Genomic DNA, 20,288 nt, shown 5'->3' with positions numbered 1-20,288 from the left:
CTTTTTTTTAGTCCAGTTCAGAGGTCTTCAAATTATGGCCCTCCAGATGTTCAGGAACTACAATTCCCATCAGCCCCTGCCAGCATGGCCAAGTAGCAGGGCTGATGGGAATTGTAGTTCCTGAACATCTGGAGGGCCATAGTTTGAAGACCCCTGGTCCAGTTAGTCCAGAATGATGTTGAAGCCAGGATTTTCAAGTTGAAAAGGCATGGAAGAAACATTTTAAAGTATATTTGTGTGCCCCTCTGAAGTCCTTCTGGGCAGGAATCACATTTCCCTTAGCCTCATTCCGCACATGCAGAATAATGCACTTTCAAACTGCTTTCAGTGCTCTTTGAAGCTGTGCGGAATGGCAAAATCCACTTGCAAACAGTTGTGAAAGTGGTTTGAAAACGCATTATTTTGCGTGTGCGGAAGGGGCCTTAGGGTCTTCTAATGTCACATAAGGTACTAATGCTATGGATGATAAATCATATAATCTCATTAAAATCCACATAAATGAATTCACAACTGTAATGCCAGTTGTTTCAATGTCGAGGATGAATCAGAAAGTACCATTTTCTTTTTGCTTTTGAAGAACTGATTATTTTTCAAAGTAACAAACGCCTGACACAATTAAAAAAAATGTTTTCAGCTTTTATGCACCTGACTACACTGGCTGTCGCGTTCCTCAAAGAAACATCTGTTCACCGATGTCTAGAATCGTAATCTATGAGCATAAATACTCATTATGTCAAGGAAAGGGGAGTAATAAAAGAGCGAGATTCCTCATAGCATGTTCTTTCGGACGCTGATATGCAATTGTACATGACTTTTCCCCCCACCCAGCTATCAAGACAAAACACTAGTAAAATACCTTAAACTTTCTGTTCTGGAGCCTCATCATCTTATTGCTCCCTCCAAGCCATGAAGTAGTTTGGGCTGCTAAAACTTTGGAGACATAATTTACCTTCAAGGAAAAGAGTATAATGGGTTAGAATGACGTGATGTCAGCAAATGAACTACTTGCCTTTCATATCATTGTATTAAATTGACACAATCTCCTTGGCTTTGCTCAGCTGAAATATCAAACTGTAGGATACAGACTTCAGCCAGGCTTCAGTCTAAAGCAGGGGTGTCAATCTCCAGATGGGACCTGGAGATCTCTCAGAGGCTCATTCCGCACATGCAGAATAATGCACTTTCAAACTGCTTTCAGTGCCCTTTGAAGCTGTGCGGAATGGCAAAATCCACTTGCAAACAGTTGTGAAAGTGGTTTGAAAACGCATTATTTTGCGTGTGCGGAAGGGGCCAGAATTGCAACTGAATCCAGGCAACAGAAATCTGTTACCCTGGAGAAAATACCTGCTTTGGAGAGTGGGCTCTATGACATTATATCTAGCTGAGGCTTCTCCCCTCCACACACCCTCCCCTCCACAAAATCTCCAGGAATTTCCAAGCCTGAAACTGGCCATTTTAGTCTATTGACTTTCTTCCAGCCTTCTGTCCATTCTTTCCAGATGTCCATCATTTCACATGACTCAACAGAGAAAGAAAACTGTTGCTCTGTCATTGATAGTGCCTCATCCCAAATCCTCGGAAACTACTGGCAATAGTTTTGCAAAAGCATTTAACAGTATGAGGAACAAGCTCTGAAATGAGGTGAAGGCCTCTTCTGACCCGTTGTATTTTATGTTTTGATAGTTTTTCCAAAAAAGTTTCAAAGATTTTGTTAATAAACAAAAAGAAAGCTTTCAATTGTTTAAGAGATAAAATTAAACAGAGTTCTAATTGATAAATTGATGCAGACCAAAGGCATATTTCAGTCAGTGGGGTTGAAAGTTAAGGGCACACATTTTTGCTTTCTTAAAAGTTATTTTTCTTCTAGCTGTTACTGTAATGCAGAAAAGTGTAGAATAAGTTACAGGCAGATTTCTAATGAGGGGTAGCTTTTGCTTCTCAAACCTTAACCTTAATTAACTCAAATGCAGGTTATAGGTGATGTTCACTTCTACAGCCACCATTATCCAATTCTCAGCTCTAATCTACAATCTTTATCTCTTGAGATAAAGGATAGTTGATTTTATTGACTAAAGATGTACAGAGGCAAAAATCCCACCCTTTATTGGCAGGAAATGGAATGTTATTATTTCCAAAAATACAGAAGCTCATGAAATGCTGCTCCTGTTATGGTACCTTACTTCCACCTTCTCCCCAGCTAATGTTTTTGCTGGGTACCGAGGTAGGGAATTGGTAGAGCAGAGACTCCTGTTTGTTTTCCCCATGCTTTCTTGGCTCTAATCTGGAGAAATAGGTTTGATTCCCCATTCCTCCACATAACTCCTGCTGAGTGACCTTAGGCTAGTCACAGTTCTCTCACTACTCTCTCAGCCCCTCTTATTTCACAAGGTGTCTGTTGTGGGGTGGGGAGGCAATTGTAAGGTACTCGGAGACTTCTTACAGTAGAGAAAAGTGGGGTATAAAAATCAACCTACTTTCTCTAAATACATATATATATATATATATATATATATATATATATATATATATATATATATATATATATATATATATATATATATATATATATATATATATATATATATATATAAACAGATTCTATAGTGAGCTAAGAGAAAGCTTGTCTGTCACTAGCCGATGGTCAGACTGATTAAATGTCTTTTACACAGTGTCTGCAAATTAGCTTATTCTTTTGCCATTGACATTGACTCTAAAGTCGTTCAATTGTGCACCGCTGTTCCATTTAAAGGCATAGTCTGCTAGCATTGGTCTGAATTGGCTTTCTCGAGATTGGAATAGAGCAGTCCTGTTGCTGTGCAGCATGGGCTTATGGATTTGCACACCCCTGTAGAGTGAAAAAAGCACCTGTACTCAAGTTATCACTGCTGGAAATGCAGCACAGCGAGTCGGTGGCTCTTCGGATGCCCACCGAATATGAGATGATGCTCAGAGTGCAAGACCTAGCAGAAAAAAAAGGGCCTCGAACTGGACAAAGCTCAAAGTATCCAATTTCGTTCTTGAGATGAAAAAGCTCTGGTGTGGAATGCTTAAGAACTGGGGCAGAGTCTGTCGGCAATTGGCAGAGTAGTATCGATCATGCTCAAGGTGCCGGGCTCTTATAATTAAAAGGGCAGAGAATCTGAGTTGTTACCAGAAGAAACGAGAAGGCTCCGTTTTAATAAAATATTTCAAAATGGTTGTTAGCAATAAGGCTCCAGCTTTCCCTGGAACTGTTTGAATTGCTTTATAAATGTCAGGGTATAAAGACTTCTAGCTAGTCAAGCTACGGAAAGGGTTTTTTAAAAAAATAATAATAATAATAATATAGTGCTATCATCTGGGAGGATGAAAGGAGCAGTTCTCAGAGGAGTCTGTAAGCCTCCCCTTTCCAATTCACTGTGTGAATATCTGAAAAGATCTTTCAAGTTATCCCTTCAACAATTTTGTTAGGGATGAACATATTCAGTTTTCACCAAGCGAGATGGACAGAAACCAAGAGCTAAGAGTGTGTTCCTAGGATGTGTGTTTGTGGTTAGTGTCAAAGGTCCACTTCTCTTTACAGGTGTGTATGTAGCCAAAGAAAACCTGAATCCTAAGTTGCTTTAGAAAGGTTTCATCCAATAAATTGGAAGAGAATAGGGATGCCAGCCTTCAGAGGAGACTGGGGGATTTCCTGAAATTACAGCTCACCTCCACACTACAGAGATCAGCTCATCTGGAGAAAATGGGTACTCTGTGGCATTGTAGCAAACTTAGTTCCCTGTCCTTCCCCAGGTTTTACCCCCCAAATCTCCTGGAGTTTCCCAACCTGGATCTGGCAATCTGACCCCTCCATCCCCTGCCGGTAGCCAGGGTGGACTTGTCAACTCTAGAAAAAAAACTTTAATCACAACAGACTTCTTCCAGATGAGTAATCATAAAAACAGCAATCAGTTTTCCATGCTATTATGAATGTACTGATTTGATGTATTTATACATCACCTGTCAACTTGCTGAAGCAGTGAGCATTTAACAGAATTAAATACAGTTAAATCTAACAGCATTAGTATTTTGAACCTTGGCAGAGACTAAATAATTCAATTCTCTGGTACGGTGATTGAAACAACATTTTTGCTGCCAAGTGTGAAGAGGAGGCACATGGGAGACCACAATTATGATTGCCAACCTCCAGAATTACAACTTACTTCCAGACAACAAAGATAATTTCCCCTGAAGAAAATGGCGGCTTTGAGAGTAGGCAATATGACCTCATACTGCCCTGAGGTCTCTCCCACAAATCTCCAGGAATTTCTCAGCCTAGTGCTGGGTGTGCTAGCAACTATATCTAGTTGCTTGGCTGTTCATCTGTGTTCAGCAAGAGCTGTAAATGAGATTCCAGTCAGAAAAGTGAGGGAGCACAAAGAAACTTCCCCACTGCATAGACATGATGAATCATGAATTCCAGTTCCATGATATCCACAGTTGCCAACCTCCTGGTGGTGGGTTGACATCTCTTGTTATTACAACTAATCCCCAAGCAGCAGAGATCAGTTCACCTGGAGAAAATGGCCACTTTGGAAAGTGGACTCTACAGCATTTTGCCCCAATGAAGACCCTCCCCTCCTCAAAGCCTGCCCTCCTTAAGCTCCACCCCCAAAATTTCCCGGTATTTCCCAACCCAGTGGCAATCCTAATTCTGTTCTCTCAAACTTCTCTGAATACCCTTGAAACCAGATTTTCTACAAACAAAAGGAGAAGGGAACCACTTGACCACTAACACTGTGCAAGGGATTGTGGGACCCACATGAACAAAAGCCAGGTGAGTCAGAGCTTGCAGCAAGCAGGGAATTCAGGTGAAATCAAGCAAAAAAACTGGTGGGATACAACATTCTAATTGCATACATTTACTGAAACATTCTAATTGCATACATTTACTGAAAAGTTGTTTCCCTAATTCTCTCAAACTCCTCTGAATATACTCGAAGCAACAAGAATTTCCTAAATGTCAGTTCCCTGTTAACAGATACTTTCATTTTTAACCTGTCTAGACAGAGAAAGCAGGGGCAGAGAAATGGTCTATCATCCTTGACAGGGTTTCTCTGCAGCTTTGGGGTTGTTAATCTCAACTTGGTCTCCCACCTTCGGAACTTGTCCCAATTAATATGAATATTACAATTCCAATATTTACTTTATTGCAAACATGAGCAGCAGCTGTTTTCTCTTTAGTTCCAATGCATACGAGAAATAAGGGAGCTAATCCACATTCGACTCCTTGTTCAAGACGATAACCCATTGTTGGCCTTTTCGAGGTAAACAGCCCACCAGCTGTCACCAAGCCCTGCATCTTAGTCTGGCTTTATGAGCCTTTTCAGTTCTACCACTGTCAAATTAGTGACATTTCAGGGTGGTTTGTTTGACGTAAGGGCAGGGGAAAAAGCCAGGACAAAGTGCAGACTAGTGGATCTTTTTAGAAGCAAAAGAGACGGAGCTGTTTCTGTTCAACCTGTCGTGCTGTCTCTTCTGAGCGCTTCAGAACAGGAAGAATAGTGGGGCATGTCAGAGAAAAGCATGAGGGCAAACCTGGCAGGGAAAATAGCTCATCTCCTCTACGAATTTGGGACCCGTATCTTTATGGCCCGTACTCTCCTTAAAGAAAACAGAAGGAATATCAAAGGCTCCCCACCACCACCATCAAGCTATCACCATGATTTGGATTTTTAAAATCTAGGCATCATTATAGAAACGATAGAGAAAACCAAATTATACTGACACATTCAGTTATTTCTAAATTTCAAACTACAGGTCAGTTTCCATAAAGATGAATACCTGCAGAACCGCCTCTCCCCATATTGCCCCTTAAGATCCCTCCAGTCTTCGGAGGAAAATTTGCTGGTGGTCCCTGGCCCGACAGATATCCAGTTGGCCACTACAAGGGCCAGGACCCTTACAGCCCTGGCCCCTACCTGGTGGAACAAGTTCCCTAGTGAGATCAGGGTCCTGAGGGACTTGAATAGTTTCCACAGGGCCTGTAAAACGGAGCTGATCTGCCAGGCTTTTACATCGGGCCAGCCAGATCTAAATTGAAATCAGTTGTTAATGTGTAAAGGGATGTGTAAAGATATGGGATCGCGCCATTATTGTTAATGTTTTTAAGTTGGTTTGATCTTGTAATGTATTTATGATTATGCTGTTTCTATATTGTTATTATTGTTGTTTGCTGCCCTGAGCCCTGTGGCGAAGGGCGGGTTATCCACTGAAATATAAATAAATAAATAAATACATACATACATACATACATACATACATACATACATACATACATACATACCATGTCACACATTTTCCTCGATGGTACAGAATTAAAAAACACTTCTAGCAATATTTTTTTAAGCAGTAATTCCAAGCAAGAAGGGATAACCTGTATCTGGCATGTAATATCATCCAACAAAAGAAAGATGCAATAAGAAAACAGCTCAATCATGGTAAAGCTGAAGGTTCGAGTGAGCAGTTTTGGAGTATATAATGTATGGCAGGAAAGGTAAGGCAAGCCAGACAAATGTTTTATTGGCCAGTGTCATTAGATGTCCAGATTTCACGTGAATACTTTTTTATTAAGTCAGCAATGGCTTCAAAATCCTTTCATTAATTAAAAGGTGTACCCAATTAGTTATGCAGCAATTTTTAATGGTTAATTAACTACTCACAAATCCATGAGCAGGTACTGTCTTCTAAGGAGCCATCCTCCTCCACCTCTTTCCGGGATGCTGGAAAGGCTTTTTTGAGATGGTAGCTGCTATGATGTATCATCAACAGTGTAAAACATGTTCGGAGCAATTGCTTCAACCAATTGCAAATCACCTAGATTTCCATAGTCAAAAAACATACATTTAGAGTATGATTCTACCCCTTCTCAATTGAGCACAAAGGGGCACATGTGATTCTCCACATGTGGAGAATTAGCCCGCTTTCCTCCACCATGTTATCTAGTTCCCTTTCCCAGCATGGAGTAGTGGTTAAGAGCAAGTGGACTCTAATCTGGAGAGCCAGGTATGTTTCCCCCCTCCTCCACATGAAGCCTGCTGGGTGACCTTGGGCTAGTCAAAGCTCTCTCAGAACTCTCTCAGACCCATCAACCTCAAAAGGTGCCTGTTGTGGGGAGAGGAAGGGGAAGAGTTTGTAAGCCGCTTTGAGACTATTTATGGTTGAGAAAAGTGGGGTATAAATCCAAACTTCCCTTCTTCCCATAGCCTCCATGGCACATGGTTTTGTCCACGCTGGTCCCATGATCTCCAGCACAGATCATGGATGATTTAAAAAATACCATCTGGATGGCTCTAGAACAGTGATGGCGAACCTATGGCACGGGTGCCCGAGGTGGCACTCAGAGCCCTCTCTGTGGGCACGCACAATGTGGGGAAGGCGGGAAATCACACACACACCCCACACACACATCTAAGTTGGCCTGGGCCGCTGGGCTCGATTATTAGCATTAAACCTATGACCTAGTTTTGGGGAAGCAGTATAGGTAACCCTGTTAAGTGCTGTTAAACCCCACTGATTTTCATGCGAAGAACTAAAGTGCGATCCTTTACCTGGAAGTAAGCTCGGTTGCTGGCAATGGGGCTTGCTTCTGAGTAAACCCTCCTAGGGTCGTGATTCACCCATTCGAAGAGTTGCATGATTGCTTCAAAGCAAAGCCAACAACTACCAATAAGCTTACTCCCGAGTAACACACGCCTCAGAGCCAACCATTTTTTCTAAACTAAAACCTCAGTATTCAGGTTAAATTGCCAAGTTGGCACTTTGCGATAAATAAGTGGGTTTTGGGTTGCAATTTGGGCACTCGGTCTCAAAAAGGTTCTCCATCACTGCTCTAGAAGTATCCTTCAACTCACAGCACAATCCTTTCATGACTAGAAGCAATCCCTAGATCTGAACTTGAGTATTTTCCCTCTACAATGAGTTATTTTGAGAGTATATTACTTAGGGAAATCATGGGCCCGTGTGTCTATGAATGATCTCACCTCTCTGCCACAGATGTTGATAGAAGAGAGAACTGCGAAATAATGAACTAAGACACAATTATCTTCCAAAGCTGAAGTTACAGCCTCCACCTTGCACATTCAGAGGAATCATTTCCCAAAGCTCATTTTGGTTGGATCCCTAAAAAAGTTTTCAAATTGATTTTAATTTCATCCTATCATGAGATGATTCATTACCGTACACATACATTCACTGAAGTGCAGTCCGATCAAATATTTGTAGGCTTCATGCAAATACTTTAGGGAAACTGAGTACTTGATTTCATTTTATTCATGCACAAGTGCAGAAGCAAACCTAATTAGATCTTGAAATTTGCATGTCTTTTAACCTCATCCATTCATTCTCATTGAAAACTGAAAAGGATCTGTGTCAAAAATGACCGTTTACAAAATTAATTTTTATTGTCCATGCATAGCATGGCATTTATCAAACCTGCCATTCGCTCAGCCCTATTCAAAACATTTGCTAGCATAAAAAACAATTACAGACTTGGGAAGGCCCTGGAGATTATGGGGAGGGGGCCTGGAGAGAGAGCTCAGCAGGTATATGATGCCCCTCTAGGACTTCAGTTTCTCCTAGACTCTATGGTATATTATAAGGTCCATCCTCCAAAGCTTCCATTTCCTCCAAGGAAACTGGTCTGTGTAATCGGCGGACAAGTTGTAATTTCAGGACAACTCCAGGCTGGTAAACATAAAAGTAAACCTAAAAGAGTCAATGTGGTGTAGTGGTTAAGAGCAATGGGCTCTAATCGAGAGAACGAGGTTTGATTCCCCCACTTTTGCACGAAGGTGGTGGACCTTCTGGTAAACCAGGTTTGTTTCCCCACTCTTCCACATGAAGCCTGCTGGGTGACCTTTGGCTAGTCACAGTTCTCTCAGAACTCTCTCAGCCCCACTTTTAACTCACAAGATGTCTGTTGTGGGGAGGGGAGGGAAGGAATTTGTAAGCCACTTTGAGACTCCTTATGGCTGAAAAAAGCAGGGTATCAATCAAAACTCTTCTTCTGTTCTGCCACTCACAGTCAGAATGGCATATGGAACAATTTAAAAAATTCAAATTCTCTGTCATGTATTATGTCTTTTCTATCACTTTAACTTTCTTGGCTTCTCCAGAGAATCCCAGGAATTGTAATTTTGTGCAGTTTCAGAATTTTAATAGAAATTCCAAACTTCCACTGCCCAACCTACCAGAATATGACCCACAGTGCAGTTACAAGGTATCCTCTGATGGGGACTCACTACTTCAAAATTGTGGGATGTCCTCAAGGATGCCATATCATCATAGTTTGGCTTCGGAATGTAATGGATCACAAAAAACACAGCTGAGTCAAACCATTGGTCCATCAGGAATAGACTGATGACAACAGCTCTCCAGAGTCTCAGGCAGAGGAGTTTCACATTACCCACAACTTAATCCTTTTAAACTGGAGATTGAATCTGAGGCCCTCTCCATGCAAAGTGGGATTGCCAGGTCTCCCCAGCCATTGGCATGTGACGGGGGGCAGGGCAGAGGTGGGATCCAGCAGGTTCTCACAGGTTCCCGAGAGTAGGTTACTAATTATTTGTGTGTGCCGAGAGGGGGTTACTAATTGGTGATTTTGCCACGTGATTTTTGCCTTAGTTACGCCCCTCCTCCGCTCCTGAAGAACTTGAAGCAGTCTAGCAGGAGGTGCACCGGTGTGCGTGCATTCATTTCCCGCCCAAGGACCGGCGCAGCGGCTGCGTCCTTGCCACAGTCCCGCCCAGGAATGCCCCGCCCCCAGAATGCCCAGGCACGCCCCCGTTGTGCCCTGCCCAGCCCCATTGGCGCTACGCCACAGTTTGAATCCCACCACCATGGGAACCTGTTACTAATTTTTTTGGATCCCACCACTGGGGCAGGATTGCCCAATCCAGAATGGAGCCTGGGGTGGACAGAGACCTCAGTGGGATACAATGCCATAGAGCCCACCCTCCAAATAATCCATTTTATTCAGGTGAATTAATCTCTGTAGTCTGGAGATGAGCTGTAATTCCAGGGGATCCTCAGGCCCCACCTGAAGACCGGCATCCATTATGCAAAACAATGTTCTATCGCTCTACTGTGCCCTCCTCCTGTGGCTCAAAAGATTTCCAGATTGGGTGAGTGTTTGCACTCATTTCTTAAACTCTTCTCCATCCCACATCATATATCAAATGAACAATTTTCCCCAGAAACTTTGATATGTCTTCTGAGTCCAAATTCTGACTTATCAATCATGCTCTGAAACAATCCACCTCTTGAAGGTTTTCACAGGACTCTGTGAGTGATTATTTACATACAACACTTCAGAAGGCGGGGGGGGGACCAAGTGGGTGTTGCCAGAAGCTGTCAAAATTAGAAATCAAACAAACAAAAGAGAATACGTTGCAAATGGAAATCGTTAGCGTGGTGTTGATCCCACAACAACAGGATGCTGAAATCCTGCTGTTTTTATTTACTGACTGGAAACTTGGTGTTCCACGTGCCAGAAAAGTGATGCACACATTTTCAATCAAATCACAACAAGTTTAGATCATGCCTTGCTTTCAATGTATTCTCCCTACACAAGTTGGATGGCATAAGCGCAAAACTGCAGAGAAAGAAAGAAAAAATAGGCAATCTTGGTAATGAATTAATCAAAGAGTCATCACCGAGGCCTTGTCACATGAAAAAATGAAGGCCATTTGGACTGCACCAGAAAGCAAGCAAAATTATCTGAGGCCATTCAGTGCTTATTAGACTTCAATGGATCTGTGAAGAACATTTACGCGTTTTCCCCACGGCTAATATATCTGGGATAAGGAAGTGAACCGTTCCGGTTTGGGCATGAATTCCGCAAGGCTTCCATGCCTAAATCGGGCCTGCCCCAAGAGATTTGCCTTATCCCGCAGCTTTCAAAAAAATGATAAAATTGGCGGTTCTTTCAAAAAATGATAAAATTGGCTCTGAAGACAACAGGAGAGAGCTGGCAGTGCCTCTCCTGGTTTGGTGTCAGGAGGCTGGAGGAAATCAGAACTGGGGCCTAGCTGTGACTACTAGCCTGCACGCTCTGTCTGAGTCTCTGAATCTGGTCCTGCAGGGACTGCTGAAGGATCTGCCCAAGGCTCTGGGCCAGGTCCTGCAGATACTATTGGAGGCTCAGGCTCTGAGCATGTAGGCATTTCCTGGGTCTCTGGGGCCAAACCTGAGCCCTCTCCCACATCTGAGTTTTCATCTGAGGAATCCCCAGACATGCTGGGCTGGGTCACCACAGAGGATAGCATTGCAGGTTTATTTCAATGGATTCTGAACTTTAAAAATAGAGTTTACCTGTCCAGAGAAAGGAAGAGGTGAAGACCAGCACACAATGAATGCATCTTTGAGAATGCATGACATCTTCAGAAAATGTGTAATTGCCAAGGACGAAGGAACATCTTGCTTTCTCTGTGGACTTTAGATTTCGAACAGCAGTGCTGCTGGGTGTGGGAGGGAAGATGGGAACATGGCAATATGCAAGGGAGGGAACAAACAACAGTTGTCTCATGAAGAAGAACAACATATCCTCGCCAAATGGAAGCCCCAGTCATCAACCTGTTGTCTGAGCTTCTGCAGTTACTCTTGTTGGAGACTGATCAACAGCAAGAAATAGTTTGCTTTAACATTCCTTTATGGTGCATGTCAACCAACCTGAGACTTCAATGTTCTCTCCTCCAAAGGAAACCAACCTAAGAAGCATTGTCCTGGACTTTAGCTTATGCTTTACATATTTAGTACAAGGAGCTCAGGGTAGCATACATTATTCTCCCCTTCTCCATTCTACCTTCTCAACCACCACTCTGCTAGGTAGGTGGAAAGGCAGAGACTCTCCATGGCAGAATGGGGATTTGGTCCCAGTCTGCTGCTGTAACCAGCACACCATGACCAGGTTTTCACTACTTCAAGAAGTGGGGAGTGTATAATATTTGTGCAATATTTGGGTGGTGGGGAGTCTGCCTGCCTATCCTCATTGAGGTTGATAATGTAGTGATAGTGGAAAGTACCATCAAGTTTCAGTGAACCTAAATTGACCCATAGGGTTTTCAAGGCAAGGGGGATCTGCCATTGCCTGACTCCACATAGCAACTTGCTAGATGATCTCCCACCCAAGTACTTACCAGAGCCAACACTCCTTAGCTTCCAAGAGCAAGGAATATTGAGCTAACCTGTGCCATCCAGGTCAGGATATTCTATGGACAGAGAGATTCAAATCCCTCTCTTAACAACATAAGGCTGGCTAGTTCACACAGCACCTCTCCTGAAAACTAATACCAGCCACCTACACAGATGGACTTAAGTTTCACAGGGTGTCTTGAATAGATGTTCTAGCCAGCTACTTTGATGTATAATTTTTATACATAAAACCCAGCTGGAAATGAGATTTAGCAATCCTCTGCCACTGTGTGATAGCTACTGGTACAATGTTGACTTTTAATTGGCAACTGTACACAGTCATGCTCAAAAACTATGATAATTACAGTGATTAAAGTATTAGCTGATTTGCCAGTCAAGTCTAGTTATTTAAATAGAAGCTTACAGCCTCCTTTGAAGATATTTTATAAGAGGTGCAGAGCCACTGAGGAGGGGGAGGGGGGAAGAATACAGTAGTACAAATTTACAAGATGGCTATAGAGAAAGGGTTATCTAGATTTCAGTGCCAGTTGAGGAATAAAATGGTGCAACATGCCCACTTTAAAGGGCAAAGCTTCATTGTAACTGTAGCTTCCAAACATCCAGCGTGTATAAAAATCAGAGTAAATGTGACATGAGATTTACTGAGCAGTCTTATGCAGTTACACCATTCTGAGCCTATTGAAACCAACAGCCTTAGACTGGAGTAATTCTGCATAGGATCACAAAGTTAGGCTGTAACCATATGGTCACTTACCTGAAAGTAAGCCCCCACTGAACATGGCAGAATTTATTTCTGAATAGACATGCCTAGGATTGCATTTAGGCTAAACATTCTGCTTATTTATTTATTTATTTATTTATTTATTTATTTATTTATTTATTTATTTATTTATTTATTTATTTATTTATTTATTTATTTATTTATTGAGCTTATATACCGCCCCATCCCAAGGGGCTCTGGGCGGTGTACAACATAACAGAAAACAATATAAGCAATTAAAACATTTAAAAGCAGCGAAAAGCATAAAAATATTACTAATAATATAAGTTACAATAAAATAGATGGCGTTCAGCGATCTGCTCTTGTAATTCCGTCCCTTCCCCTAAAAGGGGGGGAAACAGCATCCCACATTCTGACCTAAAAATTCCCTCCCCCTTCCAAGAGGGAGGAGTGGCGAGTCTGAGATGACAGCTGACCCCGGTATCAGAGCCGGGGAAAGGGGGCACCATCAACGGCTGGTTCCTCCAAAGGCCCGGTGGAACAGCTCCGTCTTACAGGCCCTGTGGAACTCACCAAGGTCCCGCAGGGCCCGGACAGCTGGAGGGAGAGCGTTCCACCAGGCCGGGGCCAGAGCTGTAAAGGCTCTGGCCCGTGTGGAGGCCAGCCGTATCGCTGAGGGGCCAGGGACCACCAGTAGGTTGGCCTCCACTGATCGAAGAGGCCGTGCAGGGACGTATGGGGTGATGCGGTCCCGAAGATACGACAGTCCCAGGCCGCGTAAGGCCTTAAAGGTCAATACCAGCACCTTGAAAGTGATCCAGAATTCCACCGGGAGCCAGTGCAGCTGGCGCAATATAGGCTGGATATGTGCCCAGGTGGCGCTACCTGTAAGCAAGCGCGCTGCTGCATGCTGGACCAGTTTTAATCTCCGGATCAGACGCAAGGGCGCGAGGCCCGATAGAAGCGAAGTTAAGCAATAGTCCAATCTGGAGGTCGTTGCATAGGATCCCTACAGTGCGGCTGACAGTCCGCTTGTGAGAGTCGAAGCGGCGCCAGCGCGTGCGGGCCTGGACGAAGAAGGTGGAAAAAAGCAGCCCGGGTTGTATGCGGCCACCTGGGTCTCCATTGATAAGAGACAAATCCAGGTGCGGATTCCCCCCAGGTTGCTCTTGAACGGAGGAGAAGTCGGCGGTAAAGTGACCCCTCCCACACCAGCGACTGGAAAGACCCTCCCCTTGGCATTAAGCCAGAGGATCTCCGTCTTCGATGGATTCAGTTTTAACCTGCTCTGCCGCAACCAACCAGCGACCACCTCCAAACAGTGCTGTAGAGCCGCAGGGGCGGTGGTTGCTCCCCCCTCCATCAACAGAACGAGCTGTGTGTCATCTGCATACTGATGACAAATCAGCCCGAAACTCCGTACCAGCTGAGCAAGAGGTCGCATATAGATATTAAATAGCAGCGGGGATAAAAGTGCCCCCTGGGGTACACCGCATTTAAGCGGGCACTTCCAGGAGGCTTGATCCCCGCACCTCACCTGCTGACTCCGGCCCCGGAGAAACGAGACAATCCATTGAAGGACAGTGCCTCGCACTCCAGAGGCAGCCAGGCAGTGGGTCAAAAGGTCATGGTCGACCACGTCAAACGCTGCGGTGAGATCTAACAACACCAGCAGCGCCGATCCGCCTCGGTCAAGCTGAATACGGAGTGTATCTGTGACGGCGACGAGAACAGTCTCCGTCCCATGCCCAGCACGGAAACCGGACTGGAAGGGGTCAAAAGCCGATGCGTCATCCAGAAAACCTTGAAGCTGCTCCAACACCACTCTCTCAATTACCTTCCCCAGAAACGAAAGATTCGAGACGGGGCGGTAATTGGCCAGATCCCTCGGATCTAATGATGGTCTTTTTAAGAGTGGGCGGACCACTGCCTCCTTCAACCCATCCGGGAAGACTCCTTGCTCAAGGGAGCCGTTGATTATACTCAACAGATGGGGTCGTAGCTCTGCCTGGCAGATTTTCACAAGCCAGGACGGGCACGGATCCAGAGGACAGGTAGTAGGTCTAACAGCAGCTAAGGTTCTGTCGACAGCAGCTTCAGAGAGCAGGGAAAACTGGGCCAAACAAGGGCCTGAAGATGGCAAGGGAGTCTCCAGTTCACTAATTGTAGCCAACGTGGATGGAAGGTCATGGCGGAGCGACGCGATTTTATCCGCGAAAAAGCTCATAAATGCCTCACAGCTAATGCTCAATTGAGAATTTGAAGATCTCTCCGTTAAGGAGGTCAATGACCGAATTATACGAAACAGTTGTGCTGGGCGGGAGCTAGCGGATGCGGGGGAGGAGGAGAAGAAAGCCCTCTTCACTTCCTTCGTCGCCACCTCATAGGCTTTCATAAACGTCCTATAAGATGTTCGCGCAGCTTCGTCACGAGTTTTCCTCCACACTCGCTCTAGACGTCTAAGTTCCCGCTTCATACGGCGCAACTCCTCAGTATACCATGGAGCGCGCTGTGAGCGGGGGCGTAGAGGACGCCGGAGGGTAACAGCATTGATGGCATCGGAGAGCCGGGAGTTCCAGTCCTCCACCTGCTCATCGAGCGTGCCGGCGGGTTCAGGGTCCCACAGAGCATTCAGGAAGCCAAGTGGATCCATAAGTCTCTGCGGGCGGGCGTAAATCGGCCCGTCAGCTCTGAGGCGGGGTGATAAGCGGCAGAGTCCACCCGTACCTTCAAGGGGCATAATGTGGTGCAGGACTCATGGCACTCTTTCAGTAGAGGATACGACCAGATTTATCCCCGACCCGAAGATCAGATCCAGCGTGTGCCCGGCCTCATGGGTGGGGCCAGAATTTATTAAGGAGAGGCCTAGCGTCGCCATGGATGACACTTGCTAGGTCCAAGCAGTCAAGCTGTACATGGAGAGAAAGCGGCGATCGACGTGGACATTTGGAAGTCCCCCAAAACAACCAAATAAGCTTGGGGAACCCGCAACGCCCAGTCCGACACCACACCTCCAGCAGCTGCGGCAGGTCAGCTTCACTGGTGCGCTAGGCGCACCGGTACACCAGGAGAACGCGGCTTCCAGCAACCTCTCGGGAGCCAATCCACTCCAGGCCGACACATTCTATGCTGGCGACCTCCGGGGCAGGGACTGCCCTAAAGGGAATAGATTCACCCGGATGAACAGTGCCACACCGCCTCGCCCCGGCCCCTGTGTTAGCGCGATTGGTGGAGACCGCATCGCGAAACCTGGGAAGCTGACCTTCGGCCAAGCTGACGGTCTCACCTTCACGCGACCCAGGTCTCGATTGATACATGCCAGAGTCCACCTGTTGGGCTCCGAGGAAGTCTCGGAGCACCATGGTCTTATTGTTGGATGGACCTGGCATTGAAATTAACACCAAAGGCGAAGCAGAGTGTCCCTGATCCCAACCACCACATCAAGCTTTTCTACGGGATAGGTCGAGGAGGTCAGAAGGCCGGCGAGCATAATTATATCACCGTGTGTCTTCCTATCATATGGCCGCCGCCTACCGCCCAGTATCTACCCCGTCCCATTAATACAGGGATCCTCAGCCCCAGAGTTTGTGCCCCATGAAGCTCTGCCAAACCCTCCCTCTTGCCTAAAGAAAAAAGCCATGGACTTAACACCTTTTACACAGAATATATCTAACACAATTATGTTAAGCTAGTCCTATCCTATCAGCCTTAATCTAAGGACCTTGATCTAAGAGACAGGTCAGGTTAAGCCAAAAATAAATACAAATTCAAATCTGATAAACTACCCACAGTACATACATTCAATTCTAATAGCTACCCACAATTCATATTAACAATACAATTTATCCGGTCTAACCAGAGCAGTAAAACAGGGGGTGGGGGGGGGGGAAGATTGCAGATCAGGGGGTGCCAGATAACAATAAGGAGAGCCCTAAGGTGGCACTATGGCCACCAAGGCTCCCAGTGGGGTTGGTGGCAGTAGTAGTAAAGGCCTACTATAATGTACGTTCTGCTGCACAAACGGTTGGTCCGGGGCTCACACCACCCGAGCCAACCGTGTAAATGCTGGGCCAGCAAAAGGGTTGTAACACGGTGTTCAAGGGTTACTGTCCAGGTGATGATTAAAAAGCCTCTGCCACCGGCTAACCCGGGTAACCCTAGGATGACAAATAGGGAGTGTGAACGTAGCCTCCCAGGACGCGTCGTGCCCAGCTCTCTCACCGCTGGCTCACCCCTCCTAGGGAGGGCAGTGATGTCATCAAATGCACGTACTTTCACAAGTCTCCACCGTGTAGCTGATCTTTCCAGTGGGTTCCACCAACTATGCCACTGAAAGCGTCCAATTTCCTGGCTCCCTGCCAAAGTTCTGTCCTGATGGATGCCAAATCGTAGTGACAGCCTCTGCTGTGGTAGAATAGATGTAAAAGGTGCAGTACCTGCACTACCAAGGTTGGCCACCGGGCCAGTCGTTCTACTGCCACCTGTGGCGAAACGCGGCACTGCCCTCCCCGTGTCTGATGATGTTTTCCTATGGGAGTCTCTGGCTAGCGGCGGCCATGATGGAGGGTAAAAGGGAGTTACTGCCACTAACTCCCAGTGCCGCAGCCACCAGAACTCTTCAAGTCTCTTGTCAGGTGCTGCGTTGTTCTGTGGGGCGTCGCACCGCGCTGTAGGCGTTGCTTACAGTCACAGAGGACCCTTCTGCCACTGTAACAGAATATGCCTGCCTCTAACCTCATTCCATTGAAGCCCATAGATTTACCCACAATGCTGTTCCCTAAAGGATATGGGAACCCTCAGGAATGGCATGAGGAGTCTGCATCAGAAAGCGGAACTGGCAGAAAACTTACTCTGTATCCAGCCCCTGGGATTGTGCGGCTAGTGCACTGGTGGAAAGTGCTACCAAGTCACCACTGATCTATGGAGACTGTTGCACACGGAGATCAGTTGTAAACCCAGGAGATCTTCTTCTGCTACCACCTGGAAATGGCCAATCCCAGCTACTACAACACACTGTTTTTTTTTCCCCAAATCGATGAATCTCACTTGGTCACTTTAAAGCCATTTTCTTGAAAATCACATACTATAACCATTCAGGAAGAAAGTCCCCATGATCCCACAAGAAATCAATAAGCTTCTGGAGTTCAAAGCGTGATTACCTTTTTCAATTTCTGTCCTGGTGAAAGAATGTGATCTCTCACCCTCTGGATTTCCAAAAAACCATTACAATAAATCAGAATCTAAGGCCTGTTCTTGTAACATGGAAGAACCATTGCTGGCTTTTTTTTTCCTCAACAACACAAGGCTTCTCTTTTCCTGTTCAAAGTTGTTTCCGCTCCCTGAAAAGTCTGCAGCTGAATGTGAGACTGACTCTCTCATCCTCCATTAGGACACAACACTCATCCATGTTCCCAGAGAAACCTGCCAAATAAGCAAAGGAAGATCTCATGTTTATGTTGAAAAAAAAAGGCTAAGGGCATTTTGAAAACAGTTTTACAAATGTGTATTCACAAAGACAAACAAGCTTGCTCCTTCGGGCTACTTAAAATGGGAAGGAATAATATCATTCGCAAATTATTCTTTCTCCTTCTCCCTCTTTTTCATGCTTCCTTGGGTTATTGCAGAAAGCAGACAGCTCAAAATGCATTGTTCAACATTTGACTTAGCCCTATCACTTTCTAGCAGCCATTTTAAGTCCAAAATCTACCCAGCGTTTTAAAGGTGGGTTTCTAATAAGGCTTGTCCTCTTGTTGGTGACTGAGTTCCTTTCAAGTATGATGAATGTAAAATCTGCATTCCTTGAAGGGTCACTCAGATATTGCTAAGACAAAATCAGTCAGACTTTCAAAGGAATTTGGACCATTCGTCTCCTCCACAGACAGAATGTGACTACACTGTGGGACAGCTAAACCATTCGTAACTCACTTTGTTGAATGTCTAATCCTCAGGCCTGAGGGGGAAGAGCATGAAAATATGACAAAAACCATAGCTCATGTCAGAAACTGAATGACAAATGGAAAATAAAAACTTTTATTATTTTCATGATTTTCTTTTTGCAAGTATCCTGGTCTTATAAAGTGGCCTGGGTTAGCCATAGATCTCAATATCTCATTTGTAGACAGGTTGAAAAATATTTCACTGTGAAGGGAAAATGCACAGCTTTACCATGGAAGTGCACAGAGCAGGTCTAACGTGAACAGAAACAGTGTCAGGAGATATACAAGAAGTGCTAAGAAAGGGATGGAAAACTTTCCTCCAGATAAAACGAAGTGGCGCTACCTCGATACAAACAGGAAAGTCTCCTCTCAGGAAACTCAGAGCTGAATCACATGATATGGGGAGCCATTGAACTACTGACCTGTAGGACATTAGACAGCAAGGTAAGTCGGCATGTTTAAATTGGACAGATGCAAGTGTTAAAGTTGCTTTGGAGGTGAACTCCATGGTAGTAAACCCCAATGAGACCCCACCCCTCCCCAAACCCCACCCTCCACAGGTTCCATCACCAAATCTCCAGTTATTTCCCAAGCCAGGATTGACAACCCTCCTTGAAGAGTGTGTGTAGGTATGATACTTCCAGAAGGCACTTCCATTATTGGGACAAAACTTTCCTGCCTCCCCCAACCTACTGCAACCTATTCATCTCTCCAAAATGGTGTTCCAGGGGGTGGGAGATCCCTCATGAATGGCATGAGGGGCAACTTGGGGGTCTGCATAAAGAAGAGGAAATTGACAGAAAATTTATACCTCCCCAGAGGCAATATAGTCTGGATGTAACCCATATATAGTGTATATATAGTGAGTGTTGAGATGGTTAGATTCTTTATATGCATATTAAAAGTGAGTATAAGTGGAAGATCATCTCAAGCCAAGAAGACCACATTTTCTTTGGGATGCCAATATCCACAGATAATTTTGAAAGCATCCTTGAAAACTATTTATTGGGGAAAATTTGTTTTTAAAAACATGATCTCCCTTTATTTTTTATTAGAATAAGCATTGTAATTAGATCAGAATTTTAAAATGTGATTTTTTTCCTATTATGTCATATCTTGTTGAATAAATAATAATTAATAATAATAAAGATTTGTGAACTACACTGGCATTTCTATGGGGGGATTGGGGGTCATTTGCCACAGGCGCCTCCCTCTCCCTTGCATGCCACCCCTCACTCCCCTCTTTCTCCCTCTGCTAGGGTGGGTGGGCCATGTCCAGATGCCAGGCCCCTCCCACTCCCTTGCATGCCACCCCTCACTTGACATCAGGATGTAGATGCACCTTTGTCCTTCGTCCAAACAAACAGCCAAGCACACAGGGAAAAAAATTTAAGAGAAAGAAACAAAAAATGGGGGTGGGTGGATGAATCTGAACCAGAATGAATGAATGTTTATTA

This window comes from Sphaerodactylus townsendi, linkage group LG14 (assembly GCF_021028975.2).
Source record: "Sphaerodactylus townsendi isolate TG3544 linkage group LG14, MPM_Stown_v2.3, whole genome shotgun sequence".
Taxonomy (NCBI): Eukaryota; Metazoa; Chordata; class Lepidosauria; order Squamata; family Sphaerodactylidae; genus Sphaerodactylus; species Sphaerodactylus townsendi.
This window is presented reverse-complemented; position numbering follows the sequence as displayed.